The 26,243-nt window shown below is 39.4% G+C and overlaps 1 protein-coding gene across 3 annotated transcripts in view; it reads right to left on the bottom strand.

Moving 5' to 3' along the window:
• The window catches only part of TFDP2 (transcription factor Dp-2), a 184,240-nt gene extending 164,487 nt beyond the window's left edge, over positions 1-19,753 (bottom strand). For 2 of the 3 annotated variants that reach the window (XM_090284231.1, XM_090284234.1), the window contains exon 1: positions 19,615-19,703. The gene's annotated coding sequence lies outside the window, so the exon portion shown is untranslated. The other variant, XM_090284233.1, reaches the window with a different exon arrangement.
• Between the last annotated feature and the right edge of the window lie 6,490 nt (positions 19,754-26,243).

Raw genomic sequence — 26,243 nt, 5'->3', positions numbered from 1 at the left:
GTATACAAGAGCTTATTCTGGGCTATTATATTCCACTGATTTATGTCTGTCTTTATGCTAGTACCACACTGTTTGATTAATGTAGCTTTGTAGTAAGGGTTGAAATTGGGAAGTGTGAGTCCTCCAGCTTTGTTCTTCTCTCTCAACACTGTTTGGGCTGCTTGGGGTCCCCTGAGATGCTATATGGATTTTAGGCTAAATTATTCCATTTCTGCAAAGAAAAGAAAAAAAAAACACCATTGGAATTTTGATAAGGATTTCACTGACTCTGTATATTACTTTATGTAATGTCGACAATGTTAACAATATTGATGAGACCATTCCATGAACACAGACAGCACATTATTTGTGTCTCCTTTAATTTCCATCAGTAATGTTTTGTAGTTTTCAGTGTATCAGCATCGCCTCCTTAGTTAAGTTTATTCCTAAGTAGTTTATTCTTTTTCATGACATCCTAAATGGAATCGTTTTCTTAATTTCCTTTTTGGATTATTCACTGTGTTAGTAAATAGAAATACAACTGATTTTTGTATTGACTTTTTTATCCTGCAACTTTGCTGAATTTGTTTATTAGTTCTAAACGGTTTGTGGCCCTCATTGATGTGGCTCAGCTGGTCGGAGCATTGGAGCATCATCCCGTAAACTGAAAGGTCACAGGTTCAATTCTAGCAGGGCACATACCTAGGTTGTGGGTTCAGTCCCCAGTCAGGGCATCTACAAGAGGTGACCAATCGATGTTTCTCTCTCATATCAATGTTTCTCCCTCTCTCTCCTTCCCTTCCCCTCTCTCTAAAATCAGTGGGCATGTCCTTGGGTGAGGATAAAAAATAATAATAAAATAAATAAAAGACCCTGGCTGCTGTGGTTCAGTGGATTGAGCGTCAGCCTGTGAACCAAGTGTCGCTGGTTCAATTCCCAGTCAGGGTACATAATTAGGTTGCACGTCAGTTCCCCAGTTGGGGGCGCGTGAGAGGCAACCACACAGTGATGTTTCTTTCCCTCTCTTTTTCCTTTCCCCTCTCTCTAAAAATAAATAAATAATAAATAAATAAATAAATTTTAAAAAATAAATAAAAGATTTGTGTGCGTAGAATTTTTAGGATTTTTACATATAAGGCATATCTATAAACAGATAATTTTGGTTCTAATTTAGATATCTTTTATTTCTTTTTCTTGCCTAATTGCTCTGGCTAAGGCTTCTGACACATATTAAATAGTAGTGAAGGTGGACATACTTGTATTTTTTCTGAATTTAGAATAAAAGCTTTCTGTCTTTCACCATTGAGTATAATGATGAAAATAATGGGCTTTTCATATATGGCCTTTATTATGTAGAGGTAGTTTCCTTCTACCCCTAGTCTGCTGAGTATTTTTATCATGAAAGGGTGTTGAATTTTGTCAAATGCTTTTCTGCATCAATTGGAAAGATAGACTCTTTAATAAATGTTGCTGAGTAGTCATTTTGAAAAAGATAAAATCAGATCCATATCTCATACCACACAAAAATAATAAATTCCATATGATGAGAGATCTAGATGTAAAAAAATGAAACCAGGCAGCCATCAACCTAGCCAAGTGACAAATATAAACATCACCAACAATAAAACATAACAACATGATGAACCCTTTGATACAATGCCCTGTGAAAAACAGAAAGACACAACATTATTTTTGTGTGTGATAGTTTTACTAAAAAGGCATAACCACACTCCAATCAGCGATACAATGGACGAACCCAAAGAAAGGGATATTCTGAAAAATATATGATCAGCACTCTTCAAAAGTGTAAAGGTCATATAACAAAGAAAAATTGAAGGCTATTAGAGAATAGAGACAACTAAGGAGAGATAACAATTAAATGCAATGTGGGATCCTGAATAAAATCCTGGAACAGAAAAATGTCATTAGTGAAAAAACTGGTGAAATTCCGATTAGGTCTGGAGTTCAGTCAATAATATTGTACCAATATTAACTTCTTTCTCTCCATGATTATACTATGGTTATGTAAAATGTTAACATTAGGGGAAATTGGCTGAGAAATATAGTTAAACTCTGTACAACTTTTACAAATCTCCTAAAAATCTAAAAAAAAGTCTAAAATTAGTTCAAAATAAAGATTTTTAAAAAAGAAGTGAAGCAATGATTATATCATTAACCTACAATTATGTCTAAGTATCTAAAAGCAGATACCATTAAAGGTGGTTTTACCAATTTATGCTGTTACAAGTCAAAATAATTCCCTTGGGGAAAAGGGGTTCACCTTGAAAGGGACACTAGGATGCTAGTAATGGTCTGTTTCTGGATCTAGGGTGCTGGTTACATGAATGTATTAGTAAGTAAAAATTAAGTGCAATTTTTAAATCTATTATTTGTCAATTAAAAACATTTTTTTTAGCCCTGGCTGGTGTGGCTCAGTGGACTGACCACTGGCCTGTGAACCAAAAGGTCGCTAGTTTGATTCCAGTCAGGGCACATGCCTAGGTTGTGGACCAGGTCCCCAGCTGGGGGCATGTGAGAGGCAACCAATTGATATTTCTCTCCCCCTCTTCCTCCCTCCCCACCTCTCCGAAAATAAATAAATAAAATCTCTTTTTAAAAAAAACATATTTTAAACATGGTTTTACCTCTGGAGAGTGGGACTAAAAATATGAGGAATACTTTTACTCAAGAAAATTTTGAAACTGGTCGTCGTCGTCGGCAGCCGTCTGTCTCGAGAGACGATGGTGTAGCTTCTTAAGAGTCTTATCTGCACCGCCGAGAATGGCTGTGCAGTCCGACTCGGGAGTGACACGGTATCTGTCTCCTCCCGTGTTGAATTGACATCTTGCGATGACGCTGGAGTGTCCTCTCCAGTGAAGCTGAAGCTACAGAGCCTGGGCAGGGTGATATGGAGGATCTGCTGTTGCCCATGCAGCAGACCCCCCCTCTCTTCGCAGCTGAAGGGTCCAAGGGAAAGACGGAGTCAATACAGCTTGGCTTCAGGTGCGCCGCAGGAATTGCCGGTGTTGACTACAACGTCAAACCGCCTTAGGGACTCCGGCTCCGGATTTTCTGTCGGGGTTTACTCCCTTAGCCTTTCCCCTGAAGAGGTATGCCGCAAGGCAGCGGAGGTTTTTTGGAGTCAGAGTTTTCCTTCTCTGATGTGCCCTGACTGGAAGATCGAACCAGTGACACTTAGCTCGCAGGCCGACGCTCAATCCACTGAGCCAAACCAGCCAGGGCATTTTGAAACTGGTAACAGCTGAATATTAATACAATAAGTCAGAAAGGCAAACAGGACCCTAAACCCAAAAGAATCCAGAAAACAAAACCGGCCTGCTTTATTTCCTCATCCTTAGCACCTGGTCTCCCATACTCCTCATGAGGAAATGTGGGATTTGTACAAGATGATCAAGAACTAAGACTGAGAGTAGGGAGTGTCTTCATTGGGAATATCAGACACAATAAGATTCATATGCATTAAGCACAAGAAAATGTAAATTGTCAGAGCCGGCAATACTGAACATAAAATTTTTAGCAAAGACTGGTTACTCATGATATATTTAGACTATGCAAAATTCATCAAAGTCGCAACATGAAAAATTGATGGTGGGCTGAGAATTTCTCTACCCTTGAGGTAGTTAAGATGATAAAAAATAATGAGAAAAGGTTTTACATAAATTAGTAAGTCAAATTAATATAATAGCTCTCTGTTTTCACTCAAGGCCAATGAGTCAAATTGTTTTTTCCCAAGGTGAAATACTGCAGTGAATTTTATATAAAAGGTAAGAAGTATTAAATAAGTCAGAAACTTTTTTTTATATGTCAGAAACTTTTGCTACGAAGATAGATAGATAGCTGAAGCCAAGCTCTGTTGAGCAGTTTGTCAGAATGCTTCAATATACTGGTATACCTAAAGGTAAAGAGGAAAAAAATCCTTTTGTGCTATGTTTTCTACTTTTATAACAAGATATGTACTATCATTCTTATTTTCCAATACAGTAATTTTCTTGTATATTCAACTTACCATAGCCACACCTCTGCTGATAACAGCATCATTAGCCACAGCATCTTTGATTGAAATACATGGTGCTCCTGCTCTGTGACTAACAATAAACACCACTATTATTTGTTATTTTATACACACACACACACACACACATATATATATTTAGATATTTTTATATATTATATATATTTAGAGAGAGTGACATTGATTTGTTGTTCCACTTATTTATGCATTCACTGGTTGATTCTCGCACGTGCCCTGACCGGGGACTGAACCCACAACCTTGGTGTATCAGGGCGACGCTCTAACTGAGCTACCAGCCAGGGCTGCTATTGTATTTTTATCCTTCTTGTTTTCTGTTGTTGTTGTTTTTTAACACTTTTAGCCTTTTTCTCTTCTTTTATCACAACTTTAAGATTTGACATAATTTCATTATAATTATATTTTCTTTTAGCCTATATACGTATTTAATTTTTTTAAGCCCTACCCATGCCCAGACTGAAAAAAGCCATATATTTAATTTCTGAACAAGTCAAATGGACATGTAAGCACATAATATACACCTTACAATAAAATTTAAAATATTTATGTTACAAAGAAGCTAGGTTAACATCTTAACTATGTACTTGTTTCTATTCACAGTAAATCAGATTCACCCAGTTCATAATCATGATTTAACTAATTAACTGAAATACAGCTGAATTTAAGATACCACATACATTATACAGAAATGATCTATTTTTGAAGTTATCGTAAACAGTGACCCTAGTGAAAGATAATCAATCAAAAACAATGGTTAATTTTCAAATCACTCACATATTTCAATGAATTCACAACACTCTAGATATAACAAAAACCATACTAGAAAGACTCAACTAAGGAGCTCTAAAGATTTTGAAGTTCTTGCATGAATGCTAAAAGCCTAAGACAATATTTGCACCTGGCAATACAATGGAGTGGGTAGCACTAGAGTCCTACAGATTCATGTTGGAGCTCCAGCACTGCCATTACTGTCTTTCTGATCCCAGTCAAGCAACTTGTGCCCTTATCTATAAAATGAAAAACCAAAAATCCTGTCTTACGTACTTGGAGGGGGATTAATTGATATCCTTATCATATTGTAGCCCTGGCTGGTTTGGCTCAGTGGATTGAGCGTCGGCCTGCGAGCTAAGTGTCACTGGTTCGATCTTCCAGTTAGGGCACATCAGAGAAGGAAAACTCTGACTCCAAAAAACCTCCGCTGCCTTGCGGCATACCTCTTCAGGGGAAAGGCTAAGGGAGTAAACCCCGACAGAAAATCCGGAGCCGGAGTCCCTAAGGCGGTTTGACGTTGTAGTCAACACCGGCAACTCCTGCGGTGCACCTGAAGCCAAGCTGTATTGACTCCGTCTTTCCCTTGGACCCTTCAGCTGCGAAGAGAGGGGAGGTCTGCTGCATGGGCAACAGCAGACCCTCCATATCACCCTGCCCAGGCTCTGTAGCTTCAGCTCCACTGGAGAGGACACTCCAGCGTCATCACAAGATGTCGATTCAACACGGGAGGAGACAGATACCGTGTCACTCCCGAGTTGGACGGCACAGCCATTCTCGGCGGTGCAGATAGACTCTTAAGAAGCTACACCATCGTCTCTCGAGACGGACGGCTGCCGACGACGACTATCATATTGTAAGTGTTTGATGAAGGAAGCCATTAGAAATCCATAATGAATACAAAGTACTCAGATTATGAACTTTTATCTTGTTAGTTAATCCTAGCAGATGTTTTTTAGGGGCGTTTTGTTTTGTTTTGTTTTTACATTTCATGGGTTACAGAAGAACAGTCTTGTAAACAGGATTTCACTTTTATTCAATGAGCTGCTTATATAAAAGAATCTCTTACTTTCTCTACTTACTACAATCTCTCTCATCTTGGAATTTCTTTCTGTTATGGGGAAGAAGGGTTTTGTATATAGTGACCCCTCTCTAAAAAGTTATTTTCTTTAGCTTTAGTTTCACATGCTTTAAATTAGCATTTCAGTTTCTTGAAATTTGTTCTTCTTTTATGTCACTTATGTGAAGAGAGGAAACCCAATTGTCTTAAACTCTTTATCCAGAATGTAATTTTAGCTTAGAAAACTAATAACTCAGAACAGATCTTTCTCAAAGCTGTAGTATCTGATAGTCCTGAGCATCCCAAGAATGCTATCAAATCTGATACAGAAACAATAAAAGAAAATAATTTGACTTGGAAAGAGGGAATACTTTTTTGAGTTCTTTCAGAGAGCTCATTAATTAAAACATTTAGCCGCCTTTACATTGTAATTAACTAGTTTACTAATTAAACTAGCAAGTCTTTGCTCAAATTTGCCAAGGTCATTGGAAAAAGTTATTACTACTAACAGACCGAAAATCATTCCAATATGAATTAGAAAAGAATCCAACATCTGCCAACACCTAAGTAAATACTGGTACCCCCTAATGGAAGTGTATCCTATAGCATTTTATAGGTTTAAAATAACTCACTGATAGTACTGAACTAGTACAATATTGAATTTTTCTTTGATGATGTTTTAGTATTACCTGTTTCCACAGTAATTCTGCTCACAGTTGTCTTCCAGAGTTCCAGCTTTGAAAAGCTGAAACTCAAAGAAGCAGAACACCTCTATAGAAACCATGAATTTCTTATATCTGAAATCTAAACAGCTGCATCTAATCCAGTTACCTCAAAGCTTCACTGAACATTTCACTTTAAAAAGGAAAAAAGACAAAGACCTCTGAATAATGATTCGCATTTTGGTACCTTTATTGAAATCAGATGATTCTCTTTGCATTCTGTTTCTTCTTTTTTACAACTTTGAAATAAGGTTAATAAGTTCTCTTAATTATTGACACATTATCTGTCTAAAGTTTTTATTATGACAGCACAAATATTTGGAGAGATAGACAAGGCTTGTGCTTCTTTTCCCATATAATAACCAAGGAATTTGTATCGTAATTGATTTTTAAATTTTTTTTATTGACTGATTTTTAGAGAGAGGGAGGAAGGGAGAGAGAGTGACAGAAAGGGAGAAACATCAATTTATTGTTCCACGTATTTATGCATTCATTGACTGATTCTTGTATGTGCCCTGACTGGAGATAGAACCTGCAACCTTTGTTGATTGAGACCACACTCCACAACTGAGCTACCTGGCCAGGGATGTAACTGATTTTTACTAGATAAGATTTTAAGCCGCCCTTATCCACCCCTTTCTCAATCAAAATAATTCTCTTATGAAAGTCTATATTTGAAAACTACCAATTTTAAAGCTTTTCAAGGTCAAAACTAGTTAAGTACTCTTGGAAAAACTTTCTAAAATAATTTTTCTAACCACTATTGTTAATCTTCCACAAATTATTTCTTTAAAGATCTATGTTTAGTGATTATTTTTACAGCAACTGTGATATAGTTATGTCTTGAAGAGCATGAGCTTAATGGCAAAATTGTAGGCAGAATGTTAACATCACCAAGTATTCTATTGCTTTTCATTTATGATGGAATTTTTCACACAGATTTTCATTCATTCTTAGAATGCCTGCACAGGTAATGTATTCTGTTACCTTTGGATATTGATTTGTTCAACTTAAAAATACATAATCACTATACTCAAAGATTTTCCTACTTGAAAAGACTTTAGAACTAAAAATGTATCAAGTAGTGCAGAATTATTTATCTGACAGTTTTTCCAAACTTTTATTAACCTAGAAATCATTTTTTGTTCTTATAGCAACTGCTTATTATCATCTCTCTCATTCTCTGTCCTTTGGATAGTATTTAACAAATCCTTCTCTTTTATAGGTAGTTTTACATCACACCACAATTTTGAAGATGCTGTGGATGAAAACATTAATGGATTGTTTTCTTAGTTAAATGTTAATAATCTCACTCAAGAAATACATATAATTTTTAATAAAAGTAACTTTTAAATAATTTTAATGTAATTTAAAGAAATTTTTACAGTGGAGTAGATTGGTTTTTTAATTGTCAAATCTCATGCGGAATGGCCTGTAAAAGACAAGTTAGTGCTTACAGTTTTGATTAAATATTTTATTTTAGCAGTATTGAAATACATATTATTTTTCCACATTAATAGTTTGGTTATTTTAAAAGCTGATTTTACTTAAATAAAACTAAATTAGTCACTTTAACAAACTCATTCCTCAACAAGAACATATTTGTTGTAAAAGGAATCTCTTTAATACACTTATTATGCTTTCAAGTATTTTATTTAAAAAAAAATTTTTTTGGCTTCTCCAAACTACTCTCCCCTATTTTCCCCCTGCACTTAGAATTCTTTAAGGGCTGAGGCTATGTCACACTCCTTTTTCAACTCTGTCCCACACAGTGCCTGTAACACAGGACACCCTCCATGTCTGCTTGCTGAGTGACACACAAAGACCAGCTGGTGGGGAGTCACCATCTCTCCCTGCCTGTTATCAGGCTGATAGTTCTCAACCACCCTTAAGAACAAGGAAGGTAAAGGGGGGAGGAAGACTTGAATTTAAAAGGATAATAAACAGAAAACAGAAGAAGGGAGTTGGGAAGTACTCAAAATAAAAATCTAATTAGTTCATTAGAGATTATTCCAATGGGGAGGAAAGACATTAAGAAATACATGCATTTTAAAAACAAAGATGACTCTGGCTGCAATGCTTAAGGTTTGCAGACAGAAGAAAACTGGCAGAGGACTGGAGGCCCAGACTGCTGTTAATGGAGAGTTAACATGAGGATGCAGATTACCTTTTTGCTTCAGGGGTGTCTACCAAGAAAGGTTCTCTTCAGATTGGATGGTGAAACAAGCATTGATAGCCTGCCCCAAATGGACACTTGATAAATTTAAACAGTGAATTAATGGACAGGACATCAAAGTTCAATATGGATGAGACAATTTAAGAGAATCCCTAACTGCTCCAAGAAAAACTTCAACAAGTATAGAGTTCTAGATGCAGCTGCTGGCAATTGTTCAGGAACTATGGAGAATAAGTTGCTAGAAGACTGAAACAGGAAAATGTAGTAATGCTTTTCAAAAAGAGAAAGAAAATCCTCCCAACATATGATCACTGAAGTTAAATAACTCTAGACAAGATTCTAGAATCATTACTGAGAGAAGTTTGTGAACACAGAAAAAGTAATAACCAGCATATGCTCCTGGAAACAAGTACAGCTTCATGAAACACAAGTAATGACCGATTACTGTTCTTTTCCTGACAATTTTTAAATTGGTAAGATTTTAAAATTGAAGTATAGAAAAGTATTTGGGTTTTAGGAAGGCAATTGTAAAAGTTCCTTATATATTCCTTGTGAAAACTTGGAAATATTTGAGATGGATAACAATAAATTAGCTATATTTCTAATTGACTGAAAACTTGAACCAAAGAATTAATGCGTGTTTTTTTAATTCTATTTTATTGATTATGCTATTATAGTTGTCCCAATTTTTCCCCTTTTGTCCCCCTCCAGCCAGCCCCTCACACACACTCCCTCAGGCAATCCCCACACCGTTATCCATGTCCATGGGTCATGCATATATGTTCTTTGGCGACTCCATTTCCTATGCTGTACTTATACATGCCCGTCACTATTCTGTAACTACCTATTTGTACTTCTTAGTCCCTTTATCTTTTTCACCCGATCCCCTCTCACCCTCCCATTTGGCAACCATCAAAATGTTCTCTGTATCTATGATTCTGTTTTTGTTCTGCTTGTTTGTTTTTTGGTTTTTAGATTCAATTGTTGATATATATTGCTATTTTATTGTTCATATTTTTAATCTTCTTCTTAAAGATAACACTTAAACATTTCATATAATATTGGTTTGGTGGTGATGATCTCCTTTAGCTTTTTCTTATCTGGGTAGCTCTTTATCTGTCCTTCAATTCTAAATGATAGCTTTGCTGGGTAAAGTAATCTTGGTTGTAGGTTCTTGCTTTACATCACTTTGAATATTTTTTGCCAATCCCTTCTAGCCTGCAAAGTTTCTTTTCAGAAATCAGATGACAGTCTTATGGGGGCTCCCTTGTAGGTAACTAACTGCTTTTCTCTTGCTGCTCTTAACTTTGTCTTTAAATTTTGACCTTTTAATTATGATGTCTTGCTGTGGGCCTCTTTCAGTTTATCTTGTTTGGAATCCTTTGCACTTCCTGGACTTGTATGTCTGTTTCCTTTACCAAGTTAGGGACATTTTCTATCATTATTTTTTCAAATGGGTTTCCATTTTCTTGCCCCCTCTCTTTTCTGGCACCCCCATGATGTGAATTTGGTATATGCCTAAAGTTGTCCCAGAGGCTCCTCACACTATCCTCATTTTTTTGTGGATTATTTTTTCTTGCTGTTCTGATTTTTGCTTCCTTATGTTCCAAATCACTGATTTGATTCTCAGCTTTATCAACTCTACAGTTGATTCCTTATAAATTGTTCTTTATTTTAATTAGTGTAGTCTTCACTTCTGACTCGATATTTTTTAAGCTGTTGAGGTCCTCACTAAGTTCCTTGAACATCCTTATAACCAGTGTTTTGAAATCTGCACCTAGTAGTATGCTTGTCTCCATTTCGTTTATTTCTTTTTCTGGAGTTTTGTTCTGTTCTTTCATTTGGGCCATGCTTCTCTGTCTTCTCATTTTGGCAGCCTCCCTTTGTTTCTTTCTACGTATGTATTAGTTAGAGCTGCTACATCTCCCAGGCTTGGTAACATAGCCTAATGTAGTAGATGTCCTATAGGGTCCTGTGGCACAGTCTTCCCTATTACCCAAGCTGGGTATTTGAGCGGCGCCCACTGTGTGGGCTGTGTTCACCTCTGTTTGAGCCTTGATTGCTTGACATGTCCAATGTCAGTCACCAACTATATTCTGTCTGGGGTAACATATCATAAGCTACAAAGTGATCTGCAGATGGCTCCCACTTGGGCTGGGCTTGGAAGTGCCTGGGTGAGTTCATGCTGTAAACCAAGGCTGGCTTCTGCTAGTGGCAGGCCTGGGGCATCTGCTGCTTGTTTGAGAGAATTTAGGAAAATCTGAAGCATGGGCAAAGACCACCATCCATTTGTAAAAGCCACTGGAAACAGCCTGGGTGTGCCTGAAAGTTGGGTGGGGCAGGGTCTCAGGGAATCACCAGGGTGGGGGCAAACAGTGTGAGCCCAACTGATGTAGTCTCAGATATGGCACACTCCTGCCGGCTCTGTGGCTCTGTGCAGGGAGAGCTCAGAAAGGGAACAGTGGCCTCTGCCAGTACTTCTGTCTGGAGAAAGCTCCCGCCAGCTCTCACCCTTATGCCAGACAATTCAGTTCCTCCCCTTATGTCTCTGGTTCCCATCAAGCTGCTGTCCTCATGGTGAAGCTCAGAGGGAGTGAGTCTGAGTAAGTCTTGCGTGGGTCCTTTAAGAGAATAACTGCCAGGGAATCCAGCAGTTTCTTCCACGGGCTCAATCCCCACTGGATATTACAGCCAGAAGTTATGGCAACTTCTCTTCCTGGCAGTGGAACCCTGGGCTTGGGGGCCTGGTGTGGGCCTGGGACCCGTCGCTCCTAATATATCCCTCATAATTTTTATCTACCACATGGAGGTGTGGGACCAGCCCATTCAGTGTCTCCGCCCCTCCTACCAGCCTCAATGTAGTATCTTCTTTTTAATTTTGTAGTTGTCGGACTTCCATTCAGCTCGATTTCTGATGGTTCTGAATGATGGTTGTTTTTAGTTTAATTGCAATTTTGATGTGATTGTGCGAGGAGGCAAGCCATGTTTATCTACTCCGCCATCCTCAAGTTTTTGTTATTTTTTTTTTTTTAATCAATGCTAAAAGAGGTCCCTAGTTCTTATTCCTGCCTAGTCAACATTTTAATAGATTTGCCTGAAGGCAATGTCAGCATTATCAAACTTATAGTTTATTAAATCTATGCACAAGTAAATAAGCCTATTTATTGAATGACCAAATCAGGATTTTGTTTTTAAGTTGTGAACAAAAAAGAGGTTCTATGGCAAGTAACCGCAGAAAGTGATCTGATTACAAATTCCAAAATGGGCAGGTCATGGTGAGTAGACATTTCCCAGGCATATAACTTTTTTAGTAAAAAGTTAATCTTTGACTTAAGCAAGCCCTGGCCATTGTTTCTATGCATCTAGGTTAATGCCTGTTTTCAGACCCTTCAAGAAAGCACTCTCAAAAAAGCACATAATCTTGTTAACTATCTTGTAATCTAATTCCACCTTGCTTTCTCCCACCTTGCTATAATTTTCCTTCCTTCCCTCCTTAATTACAAATTATAAAAGAAGCTGCAAAGGGTCACTCTGGAAAGTATTTTTCTGAGTCTTGAGATCTTACTTCTAGACATATTCCCTGTTTGGCTCAAATAAATTATTTTAAAAATTCTCTACAAGTTCGGACACTTTTACCTCAACAAAGTTGACAGACTAAAACCAATCTGATAAGATAAAATTTAATACAGATAAATGTAAAATCCTACCAAAAAATATTCTATTAAATAATTGGAAGAACATGACATTAAAAATTGGGAGAGCCCTGGCTGGTGTGGCTCAGTGGGTTGAGCACCGGCCTGAGAACTAAAGGGTCACCAGTTCAATTCCCAGTTAGGGCACACACCTTGGTTGCGGGCCAGGTCCCCAGTTGGGGTTGTGCGAGAGGCAACCACACATTGATGTTTCTCTCCCATTCTTTCCCCCTCCCTTTCCCTATCTATAAAAATAAATGAGTAAAATCTTTTTAAAAAATTGGGAGACCATGGACAAAACAACTCAAGAATTTTAGCTGATTAAAAAAATCAATAAAAGGTAACACGTATAGCACTTAACTGCCAAGAACCATTCTAAATGCTTTACATGAATGTGTTCATTTATTCTTTATAACAGCCCTATGAGGTAGGTACTATTATAAACCCCATTTTACACGTGAGGAATCTGAGGCCCCAAATGGTTATACTTTCTTTACCCAAGGTCACCCAGCTTATAAACTGTAGAGCCAGAATTTAAAACCAAGCAAGCTCCGGCTGGTGTGGCTCAGTGGATTGAGTGCCAGTCTGTGAACCAAAGGGTCGCCAGTTTGATTCTCAGTTAGGGCACATGCCTGGGTTGCAGGACCAATCCCCAGTTGGGGGCATGTGAGAGGCAACCACACACTGATGTTTCTCTCCCTCTCTTTCTCTCTCCCTTCCCCTCTCTCTGAAAACATAAGTAAATATTTTTTTAAATAAATAAGTAAATAAAAATAAAACCAAGCAAGATAGTCCCAGAGTTCATCTTTTTAACTAAGACATAATTATGAATTAACAGTGTGATGTAGTTGCAAAGTGTCGATGCAAAAATGTCCAAACCTGTAGAGAATTTTTATAAGAGTTTATTTGAGCCAAACTGGCAACATATGCTGGGGGAGAAAGATCTCAAATGATCCAAAGAATAACAATTTTGCAGCTTCTTTTATGCATTTGAAATTAAGGAGGGAATGTAAGGAAGATTACATGTTGGTGGGAGAAAGCAAGGCAGGAATAGGATTACAGGACAGTTAAGATTATGTGCTCTCTTGAAAATTAATATCCCCTTCTAAGCATATTCTTCTGGTATTTCAAAGGAGTGTTAACCTAGATGCACAACAATGGACAGAATGGGCATAACATTTTCCACTAAAGAAGTTATAGGTCTGGGGCATAACTACCCACCATGACCTGCCCAGTTAGTAATTTATGACCAGATCACTCTGTGAGGTTACTTTCCATAGAGCCCAGTTTTTTCATTCATAGTAGCAAGTCCACTCTTAATCTTTCTTTTTTTTTTTTTTGTCACCCAAGGATATGTTTATTGATTTTGGAGAGAGAGGAAGGGAGAGAAAGAAACATCAATCATTTTAATTGCCTCTGGTAAGTGCCCTAACGAGGACCTAGGTACGTGCCCTGACCAGGGATCAAACCCACAATCTTTTGGGGTATGGAACGATGCTCCAATCAACTGAGTCACCAGACGAGGGCAAGTTTACTCTTAATCTTAAAGTGCATGCTTTAAAATCTTCTCTACTGGTTAATACGTAATTTTGGGAACCACATTTTTAAAAACAATATGGATGAACTGAAATACATCCACAAGTAAGCCAGCTATATGGTAAGGAGGCTCAAATAAAAACAACAAAATTATTATAAGTTGAAGACTGAGAATATTATGTCTAGAGAAGAAAAGAATCAGTGGAATATAAGTATCTTCAAATACCTGAAAACCCACATACGGAAGAGAGTACTAGAACAAGTGAAGACATAACTCCTAGTTCAGTAAAAAAAATAATTTTATTGTATGTGCTACCAAAGCGAGCTAAAAGAAATAATTTTATAAAAATCAGAGCTGTCCAAAAATCTTCACCTTAGAAAGTATGATACTATTAATCTTCTATCCAGAAAAAGACATGCAAATACATATAATTTTGCATTAAATTTCCAAGGGTTAAAAGTCTATTTTTAAATCTACTCATGCTCCACCCCTGAGTCATGTACCCCAGAGTAAAATGGAAAGGTCAAGGAATAAAGCGGCGAGTATGTTTAATAATCTTTAGCAACTCACTCTTGAGTTCACCTGCATCCCCTTGAACGTGTACTTCATGTCTTTTCCAGCGGTGTCCTGGGAGACTCGCAACCAGGGAGCAGCAGGTAGCAATAGCCTGCACCAGGCTTAGTCCCTGGTCCTGTCCCCAGAACCTGAGTCCTGGCCTGTTTCTTTTTCTCTACCTAAATAAAACTTGCTTTCACTCTCAAAATAATAATAATATTGTAATAATAATCATCTTTAAAATTCATTACAACTTAAAATTCTATGATCTAAAAATATTCTCAATGATATGCTTTTCGGTTTCTTCTGATTTTCATTATGATACATATTGCAATGAGTTTAAATATGACAAAGCCAAAAAAAATCAAGTTTGCCAACTGACAATATAAACTATGAGTAAATTCAAAATAGTAAGGCTTATCATTCAACCTTGAAAAGAAATATGCCTGCCCTGGTCAGGTAGCTCACTTGGTAAGAACATCATCCTGATAGGCCAAGGTTATGGGTTTGATTCCTGGTCACGGCACATAAAAGAATCAACCAATGAATACAACAAATTGACATTTTTCTCTCTTGCTCTCAAATCAATAAAAAACAATTTTTTAAAAGAAATATGCCTAAGTTTAAAGATAAAAAATAAGATGCTAATTACTACTTAATATCTAATATTTAATGCCCAAATTAGAACTTTCCCTCTGCTTTTAAAACTTCATCTTAAGAAACAACCAGAAGTTCCAGAAAACCAAACTACATGGAAGTCCAGCAAACAAAGATATAAAGAAGAAATACTCATCCAGACAGGTAGGAGAAGCGGAGCTGGGGCAGAGAGGACCTGGCGTGGTGGCGGCAACGGCAGACCAGCAGAAAGTGCAGTCACACATTTTAAAGAGTCAGGAGGGACACCTGGGGAGCATTCCCAGCTCCTCACCAGACCTTGCAGCTCACGGTCCCAGCACCAGGAAAGATCAAGCCTCATTGCTTCTGACTGTGCAGACCAGTGGGGGTTGGAGTGGAGGCAGAAACTGCCGGTCTCTCAGCAGAGTCCACTTGTTTAAAGGGCCCCCACGATCCTAGAACATCCGCAGACGCACCCACTCTGGGAACAACAGCCAGGGCAGCAGCTAGAGGGGCACCAGTCTGGTGTGGAAGTGGGAGAGGTGCCTGGAAATGGAGCGAGTGCTGGGGAGGCAGCATTGTTCCCTCCCGGACCCCTCCCCCACATACAGCACCACGACGTGGTGAAACAGGGCACCCTGTACTGACGAATCCCTAAGGCTCTGCCCCTGACAATGTAACAGGAGTGACAGCTCTACCTGGACCTCGGAGGCAAACAAACACAGGAGCCTGTCAGAATGAGGAGACAGAGAAGTATGGCCCAAAAGAGGGAACAGATCAAGGTTCCAATAGGAGAACTAAGCGACGAGGAGATAGCCGACCTCACATATGAGGAGCTAGACAACCTAACAGATGCAGAATTCAAAACACTAGTGATAAAGATGCTCACAGGCTTGACAGATAAGCTTGAGTATGGCAAACGCATAAGAGAAGAAGTGAAGGCTATGCTAAATGAAACGAAGAAAAATCCACACGAAACCCATGGTTAACAGAAGGAAACCAGGGTTCAACTCAATGATTTGGAACATAAGGAAGAAAAAACAGTCAACAATTGCAGAGTAAGGAAGCAAGAATTGAAAAAAATGAGGAAAACTTCCCAAATTTTGCGAAGGAGATGGACATACAGGTCTGGGAAGCACGGAGGGTCCTGGGCGAGCTGAACCCAGAGGGGACCACACCAGGACGCATCATGATTGAGATGCCAAAGGTGAAAGATAAAGAGAGAATCCTGGGGGCAGCAAGAGAAAGGCAGAGAGTTGCCTACAGGGGAGTGCCTATACGACTATCAGCTGATTTCTCAGAGCACATTTTGCAGGCAGGAAGAGACTGGCGAAAAGTATTCAATGTGATGAAAAGCAAAAACTTACAACCAAGATTACTCTATCCAGCAAGGCTATCATTTAAAATGGAAGGGCAGATGAAGTGCTTCCCAGACAAGGTAAAGTTAAAGGTGTTCATCATCACCAAGCCATTATTATATGAAATGTCAAAGGGACTTACTTAAGAAAAAGAAGATCAAAACTATGAACACTAAAATGACAACAAACTCACAACTATCAACAACTGAATCTAAAAAATAAAAACAAAATCCCAAAAAGCAAACCAGAATAGGAACAGAATCATAGGTATGGGGATCATTTGGAGGGTTATTAGCTGGGAGGGAGGAGGGGGAGAAATGGGCATATAGTGCAGGGATTAAGAAGCATAACCGGTTGGTACAAAATAGACAGGGGGAAGTTGAGAATAACATAGGAAAGGTTGAAGCCCAAGAACTTATATGCACGACTCATGGACATGAACTAAGGGGGGTGGGACTGCTGGAGGGAAGGCGGTTACTGGGCAGAGGGGGGCAAAGGGGAAAAATATTGGAGCTACTGTAACAACATAATCAATAAAATATACTCAACAAACAAACAAACAAAAACTTCATCTTAAATTCTCCCTTTCCATTCTTTGTTCCTGGCTAACTGTTAAGGCTGACAGACGTAGAAACAATGGACTAGAAGTCAGAGTACTTAGGTTCTAATTCACTCACCTTTGTCATGAATTTAATTTTGACTTAGTCCATCACCTCATCATGTTCTAAAAACTTTCATATACCTAAAAGGACTTTTAAATTGGTGAAGTGCTATGTAAATATAAATAACTCATGTAATTATCAACAGCAAGAAAACAAAGCCACTCTATCATGTTAAAAAAAAAAAAAGCAAATGTATACTCTTCGCATTTTAATTTCTAATAATAAAAAGCAATCTTTGACTCCTTAGGGTGTGTTTTAATGTATAATTTTCATCCACAAACACTTTCTACATTAGGAATAAACATATCTGTACATTTAACTTCAAGTTGTATTGAGAGGACATAGCTCAGGCAGTTAAGAATTTTGAATACAAGGGAAAAACTTGAAGGTGCCAGTAGACTACACATTTACAAGAGATGAAAGGAAAGTTACATTATCACAAAATGGTCATATAGAGTATTACATGCCTGAAAAATCTGTTTCCTTTCTTAAACCACTAGAAATAAAGAGAACTAAAAGGCTGAGTTTAATAATGCTTGTGCCTTTATTAACAAACATAAATGCCACATTGCTGAAACTGCAACTGTCCTGCCAGAACAGCAAGCACTACAGACACGATGTCTGCCATCAGACTAGACTCAAGATCCAGGCACAAGATGTTCTAACAGAAAACACACATCAAGAGCCAGTGCATAAGCATGAGAGAATCCAGGCTCTAGGCATTTGATTTTTCTCCTTGGTGCTCCTTGAAAATGGACACTGCTATTAAAGATTTATTCTAGTAATAGGATAGGGATAAAGGTTTAGCTAAATTATAGGCTAACCAATGAAATGGAAAAGCAACATGCACTATCAGATCAACTAAATTATTTTATTTTTATTATGTTATTACAGTTGTCCCAATTTTTCCCCCTTTGCCCCACTCCCTCAGGCAATCCCCACACCATTATTCATGTCCATGGGTCATGCTATAGGTTCTTTGGCTACTCCATTTCCTGTACTATACTTTACATCCCCATGGCTATTCTGTGCCTACCTATTTGTACTTCTTAATCCCTTTACTTCTTCACTCTTTTCCTGACCTCACCCTCCCATCTGGCAGTCATCAAAATGCGCTTCGCATTCATGATTCTATCTCTGTTCTTCTCATTAGCTAAGTTTGGTTTTAGATTAAATTATTGATAGACATGTATTTATTGCCATTTTATTGTTCATAGTTATGACCTTTTTCTTAAATAAGTCCCTTTAACATTTCATATAATAATGGTTTGGTGATGAACTGCTTTCAACTAAATTATTATATATTTAATTTTGAACATACAGGTTATGATTACACTGTATAGAGAACAGATGAATACCTTCAACTATAGTTATCCAGTAAAGATTATTTCAAGCCATTAAAAGGGAAGAAAAGTGGCCCAGAAAAAATTAAGCTGTAGAAGTCAAATGAAAAAAAAAACTATAATTTGGGGGAGAAGGGGAAAGGAAGAGAATGAGCTAGTGACTTACTAAAAAGAGAGCAAATAAGTGGGACAGGGAGTCTGAGCCCTCTGAGATAGAATGGGGAAGAGAAAAGTATTCAAAAGCCTAAAAGGAGCTTCAGAAGTGAGTATGGAAAGGGATGAGCCTGTTAACTGCTTCAACAGAAAAAGAGAAACAATGCAGGGAACTTTTCTGAAGCAGCACTCATGGCAGCCAATAATAAAAATGCCTAACTCATGCACAGTAGTTACTATGTTGTGAGCATTGCTCCAAATGCGTTGCACAGATTAGTCCATCTACTCCTCACACCACCCCAATGGGCAGATGCAACTGTGGAACAGATGAAGAAACTGAGGCCACACACAATGCAAGGTAACACAAGCTGGTACCAAAGGCCACTTAGCTGAACTGTCTCTCTGCAAGAGCTTACAAACACCTTTGTATTTTCTGTGGAGAGGGACCATGGCTCTCTGGAATTTCCCAAAGGAGTCGAGGCCCAAAAAGTGAGCCTAGACTTTAGAGCAAAGTTCCTTTAAGGAGGTTATGAGATTCTTCCAAGAGCACAAAGCTTTGGAACTCTGAAAAACACCTAGTAAAGACAGATGGAGGTGTGTGGATCACTAAAGGAGGAAAGGTCAGAAAATGAGACTTAGAAGCCACCCTTCCTCCCTGAAGAGACAGAGAAAGTAGAAAGCGCCTCTCCTCTCCTCCATGAGGCATGACTCAGGCACGCTGCCTCTCCCCAATTCGCAGTGCGTGTGTGGGAGGGTGGGGGGAGGCTTCCCTCCACTCACGGGTTACTCGGCTAGGCTTGGAAGGACGCGTGCTTATAAACAGGTATGGCTCGGGGTGACAAGGGGGCCCCGAGGCGCAGGGAAGGAAACCTGCCCAGGGGCACGCCGGACCAGGTCTAGAGGCCCTCGGCACAAGGGCCCGCACCCTCCCCCCAGACCTTACCCCCTCAAGGCTGCAGAGAACAAGGTGGGCTGGGAACGCTGTTCTTCGGAGCCTGGGACACCCGTGCTTGGTGGTGGCCCGGTCCGGGCGTACTCACTCGTGGGCAGGGTGGGGAGGTCCGCGGCCTCTCCAGTAAAGGCCCTGGAGTTCGAGGCCCCAGGACGCCAGCAGTGCGCGCGCCCTCGGGGCTGCCCAAGGAGGAAAGGTCTGGGCGCGCCCCGCGTGCTGAGCAGCGGCAGCCCCTGCAGGCGAAGTCACTAGCAGCTCCGTCAGTCCGCACAGGGCCCAGGCACTGGCCCGCTTCCCGGGCGCAAGCTTTGGCGGTGGAGCAGCACGGTGAGCACTGATTGGCCCGCGGATGAACAACGTCAGGCGCTTCCCCCTATGGATTGGTAGGATCGCGGTGCGTGCTAGGAGTAAACAAACCCCGCCCCTCAGGCTTTCCAAAGAGAGGAGGGGGCCGTGATGTGAAGAGGTGTTCGGCTCCAGCCCCTGGCTGCCCAACAGGGATTCCCAATGACTCCAATGCAATAACCCTGCTGGCTTCCCAGCCGCCTCCCTGGCAGGCTGCAGGCCCGAGGCCTAAAATTTATAGACACAACCTTCGCCCCCTCCATTCCCCCAGGCTTGACTTTTCCACCTGCCCCTATCCGCAGGCCTGAAGCAGGGACTCCCCATCTCTTTAGAAAGAGCATAACTAGGCAGTTACATCTTGGTCCCCAGGCCTTTGATGGGTTGCCCCCGGGGAGCAGCATGCAAGGGAACAGGAATGAGTGACTGTGAGACAACGTGTGGGGCACCCTGTAATTATTCAGAAAATGGATTAGAGACTACTGGGGATGTGGGTTCTTGAATAGGCAAATTAAGAGCCAAACAGGCCAAGTTATCATGTCACGTGGAAGCTGAACAGAAAATCGCGACACATAGCCCAAAATACCTGTCCTTTAGTTCAATATTAAAACATTTGTCTATTAATTCTGTGCCTCTGTGAAAAATCTGTGTGAGCTTACATTATAGTGGAGTGGAAAATGTTACATCCCGATACACGCTATAGGAAAAAATATAAGCAGAGAAGGTGTTTGAGGGATGGCTTGTGTTAAATAGGGTGCACAGAGAAGGCGCAGAAAAAGGTGCCATTTAAGTAAATACCTAAAGGAGGTGAGGAAGTCTTAGAGAGCACCTTTGGACCTTTCTCTGAGATGGGGTGGAGAGGCAATTTCTTCATCATTGTACATAAATAAATACCTAGGAGTTCAAGAATGCCAAATGCAGCACTCCTGGAATTGATGCTAAAATGATTGATTACCTCACATTGTCCAGTAACAAATCGATAGGGTTTATTTAGTTTCCACAGAAAGTTTGTTAAGGTTTTACAGTAATAAATGCTTTTCACATACTCTAGGCACAAAGATACGCAAGTGAACAAGATAGGCAAAACCTCCACCCCCGAGGAACTCAATCTAGCAAGGAAGATGAATTGTAAACCACCCCAGTCCAATGTGTAAACAACCATTAATAGAAGTAGACACAGCACTTGGGCCAATAGGGGTAAGGGGGTGAAGCGTGTTAAGAGGAGCTGTAACTCTCTCAGAATCTTTTTGTCTGTAAAGAAAATTCAGTACTAAATTTTAAAGTAAGGCGATGGCTATCAGGGATTCTCTGACCTCTTACAAGTTTCTAAGGTGTAAGTCTAAAGGTAATATTAAGTTGAACCATATGAAATTGCTAATACTTGGCAATTTTCATTTGACTTAGTCTCTTGTAGAGTTAACATGAGGATTTTGCTATGTAATGTATATAGTAAATAATAATTGCCATCGTTTATTGATGGCAATTATTATGATCATTTGATATTTCTTTTGAAAAAAAATGATTTAAAAGCCAAGTTTTATAATACCTTCCAACATTATGCACAAAGTAAAATGGGCAGTGGTAAGGATTTCTTTTTATTCAACATAATGCATTGACATTCAACAGTCTATTATGCTTCATGTGCTTTACTTATTATGTGCTAGGTTTATTGTGTATTAGGTGCTTGGTATTGCCCTGGCTGGTTTAGCTCAGTGGATTGAGCGTCGGCCTGCGAGCTAAGTGTCGCTGGTTCGATCTTTCAGTCAGGGTACATCAGAGAAGAAAAACTCTGACTCCAAAAAACCTCCGCTGCCTTGCGGCATACCTCTTCAGGGGAAAGGCTAAGGGAGTAAACCCCGACAGAAAATCCGGAGCCGGAGTCCCTAAGGCGGTTTGACGTTGTAGTCAACACCGGCAATTCCTGCAGCGCACCTGAAGCCAAGCTGTATTGACTCCGTCTTTCCCTTGGACCCTTCAGCTGCGAAGAGAGGGGGGGTCTGCTGCATGGGCAACAGCAGACCCTCCATATCACCCTGCCCAGGCTCTGTAGCTTCAGCTTCACTGGAGAGGACACTCCAGCGTCATCGCAAGATGTCGATTCAACACGGGAAGAGACAGATACCGTGTCACTCCCGAGTCGGACTGCACAGCCATTCTCGGTGGTGCAGATAGACTCTTAAGAAGCTACACCATCGTCTCTCGAGACGGACGGCTGCCGACGAAAATGGGCAGTGAAAAGTTCCAAATTTTCTATTTTGATCTAGCTGTGTTTGATCTAGCTGTTTTCCAGTTTGATTTAGCTGTGAATTTCCATGACCTAATCAGAGTATGCTGTAAAAGACACTAAATGTTAGTTTCACAGCAGGCCAAGAAATTCAGAATAAGAAACAGCTTGGTTTTGAAGCCAAAAACTGAAACTACTCCAGAACAGAATAAATTGTCAAGTTGCTTCAGGGGGGGAAATTTATGTAAATCAATTTTTCATTCCCACTCACAGTTCCAATTTAGCAATTCACACAGCAGCCTCTCTTCCTTCTCATTTCCCCATTAAGGGATCTTATTTCCTTTGAATAGAAAAATAAAGCTCCCACCATCTCCAGAGCCAGAGAGTAGATGTTTGAAACATGACAGAACACTTATTGATTCAGCAAACACTTATTGTATGCCAAGAACAGTGCAAGGCATTGGAAATACAAACATAAACGTCCAAAGCACTCCGTTCATGGGTGGTGTTCTTTGTGCATGGAACAATCTGCCAGTTCACCCACACCTCACCAACATGTGCTTTCACATAAGCTTAAACAACACTTTCTCCAGAAAAGCTTCCCCTGACTCTCCATCTCCAGCTCTTTTCCATTAAATCCTGTTTGTCTTTCTAACATTTATCAAACTTGTAATTACTCATTTGGTATCTGTATCCTGTTAGACTGCAAGCTCCTTGAGATCTGGAGCCATGCCATCCTATTCACTATCCTCAGTGCGTAAGAGAAGTTCTGTAAGTTTTTATTGAATGGATGAGAGTGCCACAGCCCAGCACAGAGGCATGAATAAATAAATAAAGTTTCTACTTGTAAATATGTGGGCCAACAAAGAGAGGGCCATGAGGAAGCAGATCTGTTGCGGTTAACCCTGAGGAATCACCATGTGGTGCCCCACTCCTGGTTGTGACTGCTGCTCTCTGGAGGTGAAGCTATTGGATTCCTGCACCTCTCTAACTTTAGTGTGCACAGCAATCACTTAGAGATCTTATTAAAGTTCAGACTCTGAATCAATAGGTCTGAGGTGCGGTATAAATTCTGCATTTCCAACAAGCTCCTAACTGGTGCTGGTGCTGCTTCACCACAGTCTGAGTAACCAGGTCCTTTGTGGCACCTTTATTTAATTACAGTCCTTGATTTATTTTTTTACTTTTAAAATTAAATTTATTGGGGTGACATGGATTCATAAAATTATATAGGTTTCAAGTGTACAGTTCTCTAATACATCATCAGTGTATTGCATTGTATGTTTACCACCCAAAGTCAAGTCTCTTTCCGTCACCATTTATTTGGCCCCCTTTAACCTTTACTACTCTCCTCACCCCCCTTTCCCTCTGGTAACCACCATACTGTTGTCTGTGTCTATGTGTGCTGTCTTGTGTGTTCATTTGTTGCTTTTAGTTTTATATCTTACATATGAATGAAATCATATGGTTAGCGGCATCTTTTTGTCATCAAACAGAATGATCTGTGGTTATCTAAATGGTTACATATGTTACTTTAAAAAAAAAAAAAGCCTCCAGTTTTCACACCTAATTAATCCAGTGACTGATAAGAGAAATAATACTTAAAAAGAAAAATGTGTTCAATCAAGGCCGTGTCTTTGAGAGACAGGCCAGTTGTGTGCAGTTTAATTACATTAATAGGGCAAAGTGAATCAAAGCTTTGGAATTTCCTCAGCAAGGGACACTCCTCCTCAGTTCATTTCTGGAATGACTTGGTCAGGGCAGTGAAAGAATTTCACAGTCACCTTTAATAAAAGCAACCTCTTCTTAATATCAAACCTAAAACCCTTTTTATGATAAAATATTTTACTTATCCTAAAAATATAAAGTAAATGTGAGGTACATGAAATGAATAATGAATAAACACCCATGTACCAGCTTAAGAAATAAAATACTAATGCCGCTGGAGCCCTGCCTCCCCAACGTGACCCTCTGCCTTCCCTCCCCCAAATAACCATGTCCTAAGTTATAATTTCCTTGGTTTTCTTTATTATTTTAACATATATGTATGTGACTTCAAGCAATATATTGCTTACTTTTGCATGTTTTGAACTACATGTATTTGGGTTCAAACTTGATTATTCATCTGCAAGTTATTTTCTTATTTTATTTTTTTAATTGCTTTTTTTTTTTTAGAGAGAGAAAGAGAGAGGAAGGGAGAGAGGGGTTTGAGAGACAGGAAGAGAGGAAGAGAGGGAGGGAAACATCAGTTGGTTGCCTTTTGTAAGCACCCGAACTGGGGACTGAACCTACAACCTAGGCATGTGCCCTGAGTAGTAATCAAACCTCAATCTTTCGGTTTGCAGGATGATGTCCAACCAACTGAGCCACACTAACCAGGGCTGCAAATTATTTCCTTGCTCAACATTTTGTTTGAGAGAATCATCTGTCTTGATGGCTGTAGTTCATTCATTGTCACTGATGTAAAAATATCAAAATCTATATAGACCATTCTCATATTTACAAACATTTGCGTTTTTGTTTGTTTCTATCCCTCTATTAGGAATATTCCTGTACACTTCTCCTTTGTACATGTGAAAGTTTCCATAGGATCTTAGTCATGTACAGTGGTGGGAGTCAAAATATTTAACAACTGGTAATTACACAGGCTTTAATTGTTCTCCTTCCCCACTCCCACCAAGACAACTTCTTATGTGCAGGTAGTTCACTTTGGAAAATGATTTCAATGAACAAGAGTAGGCACTAGATAGAGTGGAACAAGCAGGGGGAAAAGCCAATCCAAGGACATGTTACTGAAATGATCATTGCTGGAGGTCACTGAGGCTTCATGGTGCAGGAGACTCTCCACGGAGCTGTGAAGAGCACACCTCAGAATTGTCCACTTAAGCGATGGAAGAGGCTGTATTTATATACTGGCTCCCATTCCCACTTTTTAAAAGTTATACCATAGGGTATCAACTCCCTAGTGCTTCCAGGTTTGAACATGGGTAAAAATGACAGAGTGGGTTCAAATGAGTATTCTAAGCTGGGAGGCAGAGAAATCCCAGCTCAGAAAACAGGAGATGTTGAAAGGGAAGATGCTGCCAGGTTACACGTGAGTTTCTGATTACTACAACAACTGGAATAAAAAGGTGGGCCAAGAGGAAGTAAAGTGGGACAAGAGGTAGTAAAGTGGGGCAAGAGGTGACCAATACTGATATAAATAATTGAATAATAAATGAAGGGTAAAAGACAGCTCTTCCTTGCAGTGGAATTCCAATGAATAAATATAAATAAATAATGGAAAGAAAAAAATCTCCATGATTGGGCAAATAGTACAGGAATGATTGTCGCAGGCAAGAACCATCCATGGATGCTCACACTAGTGAGTGAAAGTATGATGGAAAACAAGATATTCATATGGCCTGAAAGTATCTCCTCATTATTAACTACAAAGCGGAAAATAGTAACTTTCAGATGGAAAAACCAGCAGACACCAGCTGAATCAAGGACTCAAAGTGAACACCATCAATATGAAGGCGTACCAATGTGTCTTTCCACTAGGATGCACTAAGAAGAGCACAATATCCCTTCTGCAGTTTTCTAACAAAAATTCAGAACCTTAACCTAATCACACAAAAATATCAGGCCAACCCATATTGAGAGACATTCTATAAAATAACTGCCAGTATTCTTTAAAAATGGCGAGAATGGTCATAAAAGAAAGACTGAGGAACTGTCACAGATTGGAGAAGACTAAGGAGAAAATTAAATGCAATTTGGGATTCTGATTGACTCCTAGACAGGAAAAAGTACATTAGTTGGAAAACTAGCAAAATTTATATAAAGCTTATAGATTAGTCAATAATATTGTTTAAATGTGGATTTTCTGGTTTCAGTAATTACATTGTGGTGGTGGAAGATAACAATTAGGGGACGCTAGGTGAAGGGGGAATTCTGTGTACTATTTTTACAACTTTTCTGTAAGTCTAAAATTATTTCAAAATAAAAAGTTTAAAACCTAACTACAGAGGAATCTTATTAAAACATAGATTCTAGCCTAGGTATCCTCGCC

Source organism: Furipterus horrens, unplaced genomic scaffold, assembly GCF_987537825.1.
Source record: "Furipterus horrens unplaced genomic scaffold, mFurHor1.1.pri manual_scaffold_7, whole genome shotgun sequence".
Taxonomy (NCBI): domain Eukaryota; kingdom Metazoa; phylum Chordata; class Mammalia; order Chiroptera; family Furipteridae; genus Furipterus; species Furipterus horrens.
The sequence above is the reverse complement of the archived record's forward strand: the minus strand, read 5'-3'. Positions and strand labels throughout refer to the sequence as shown.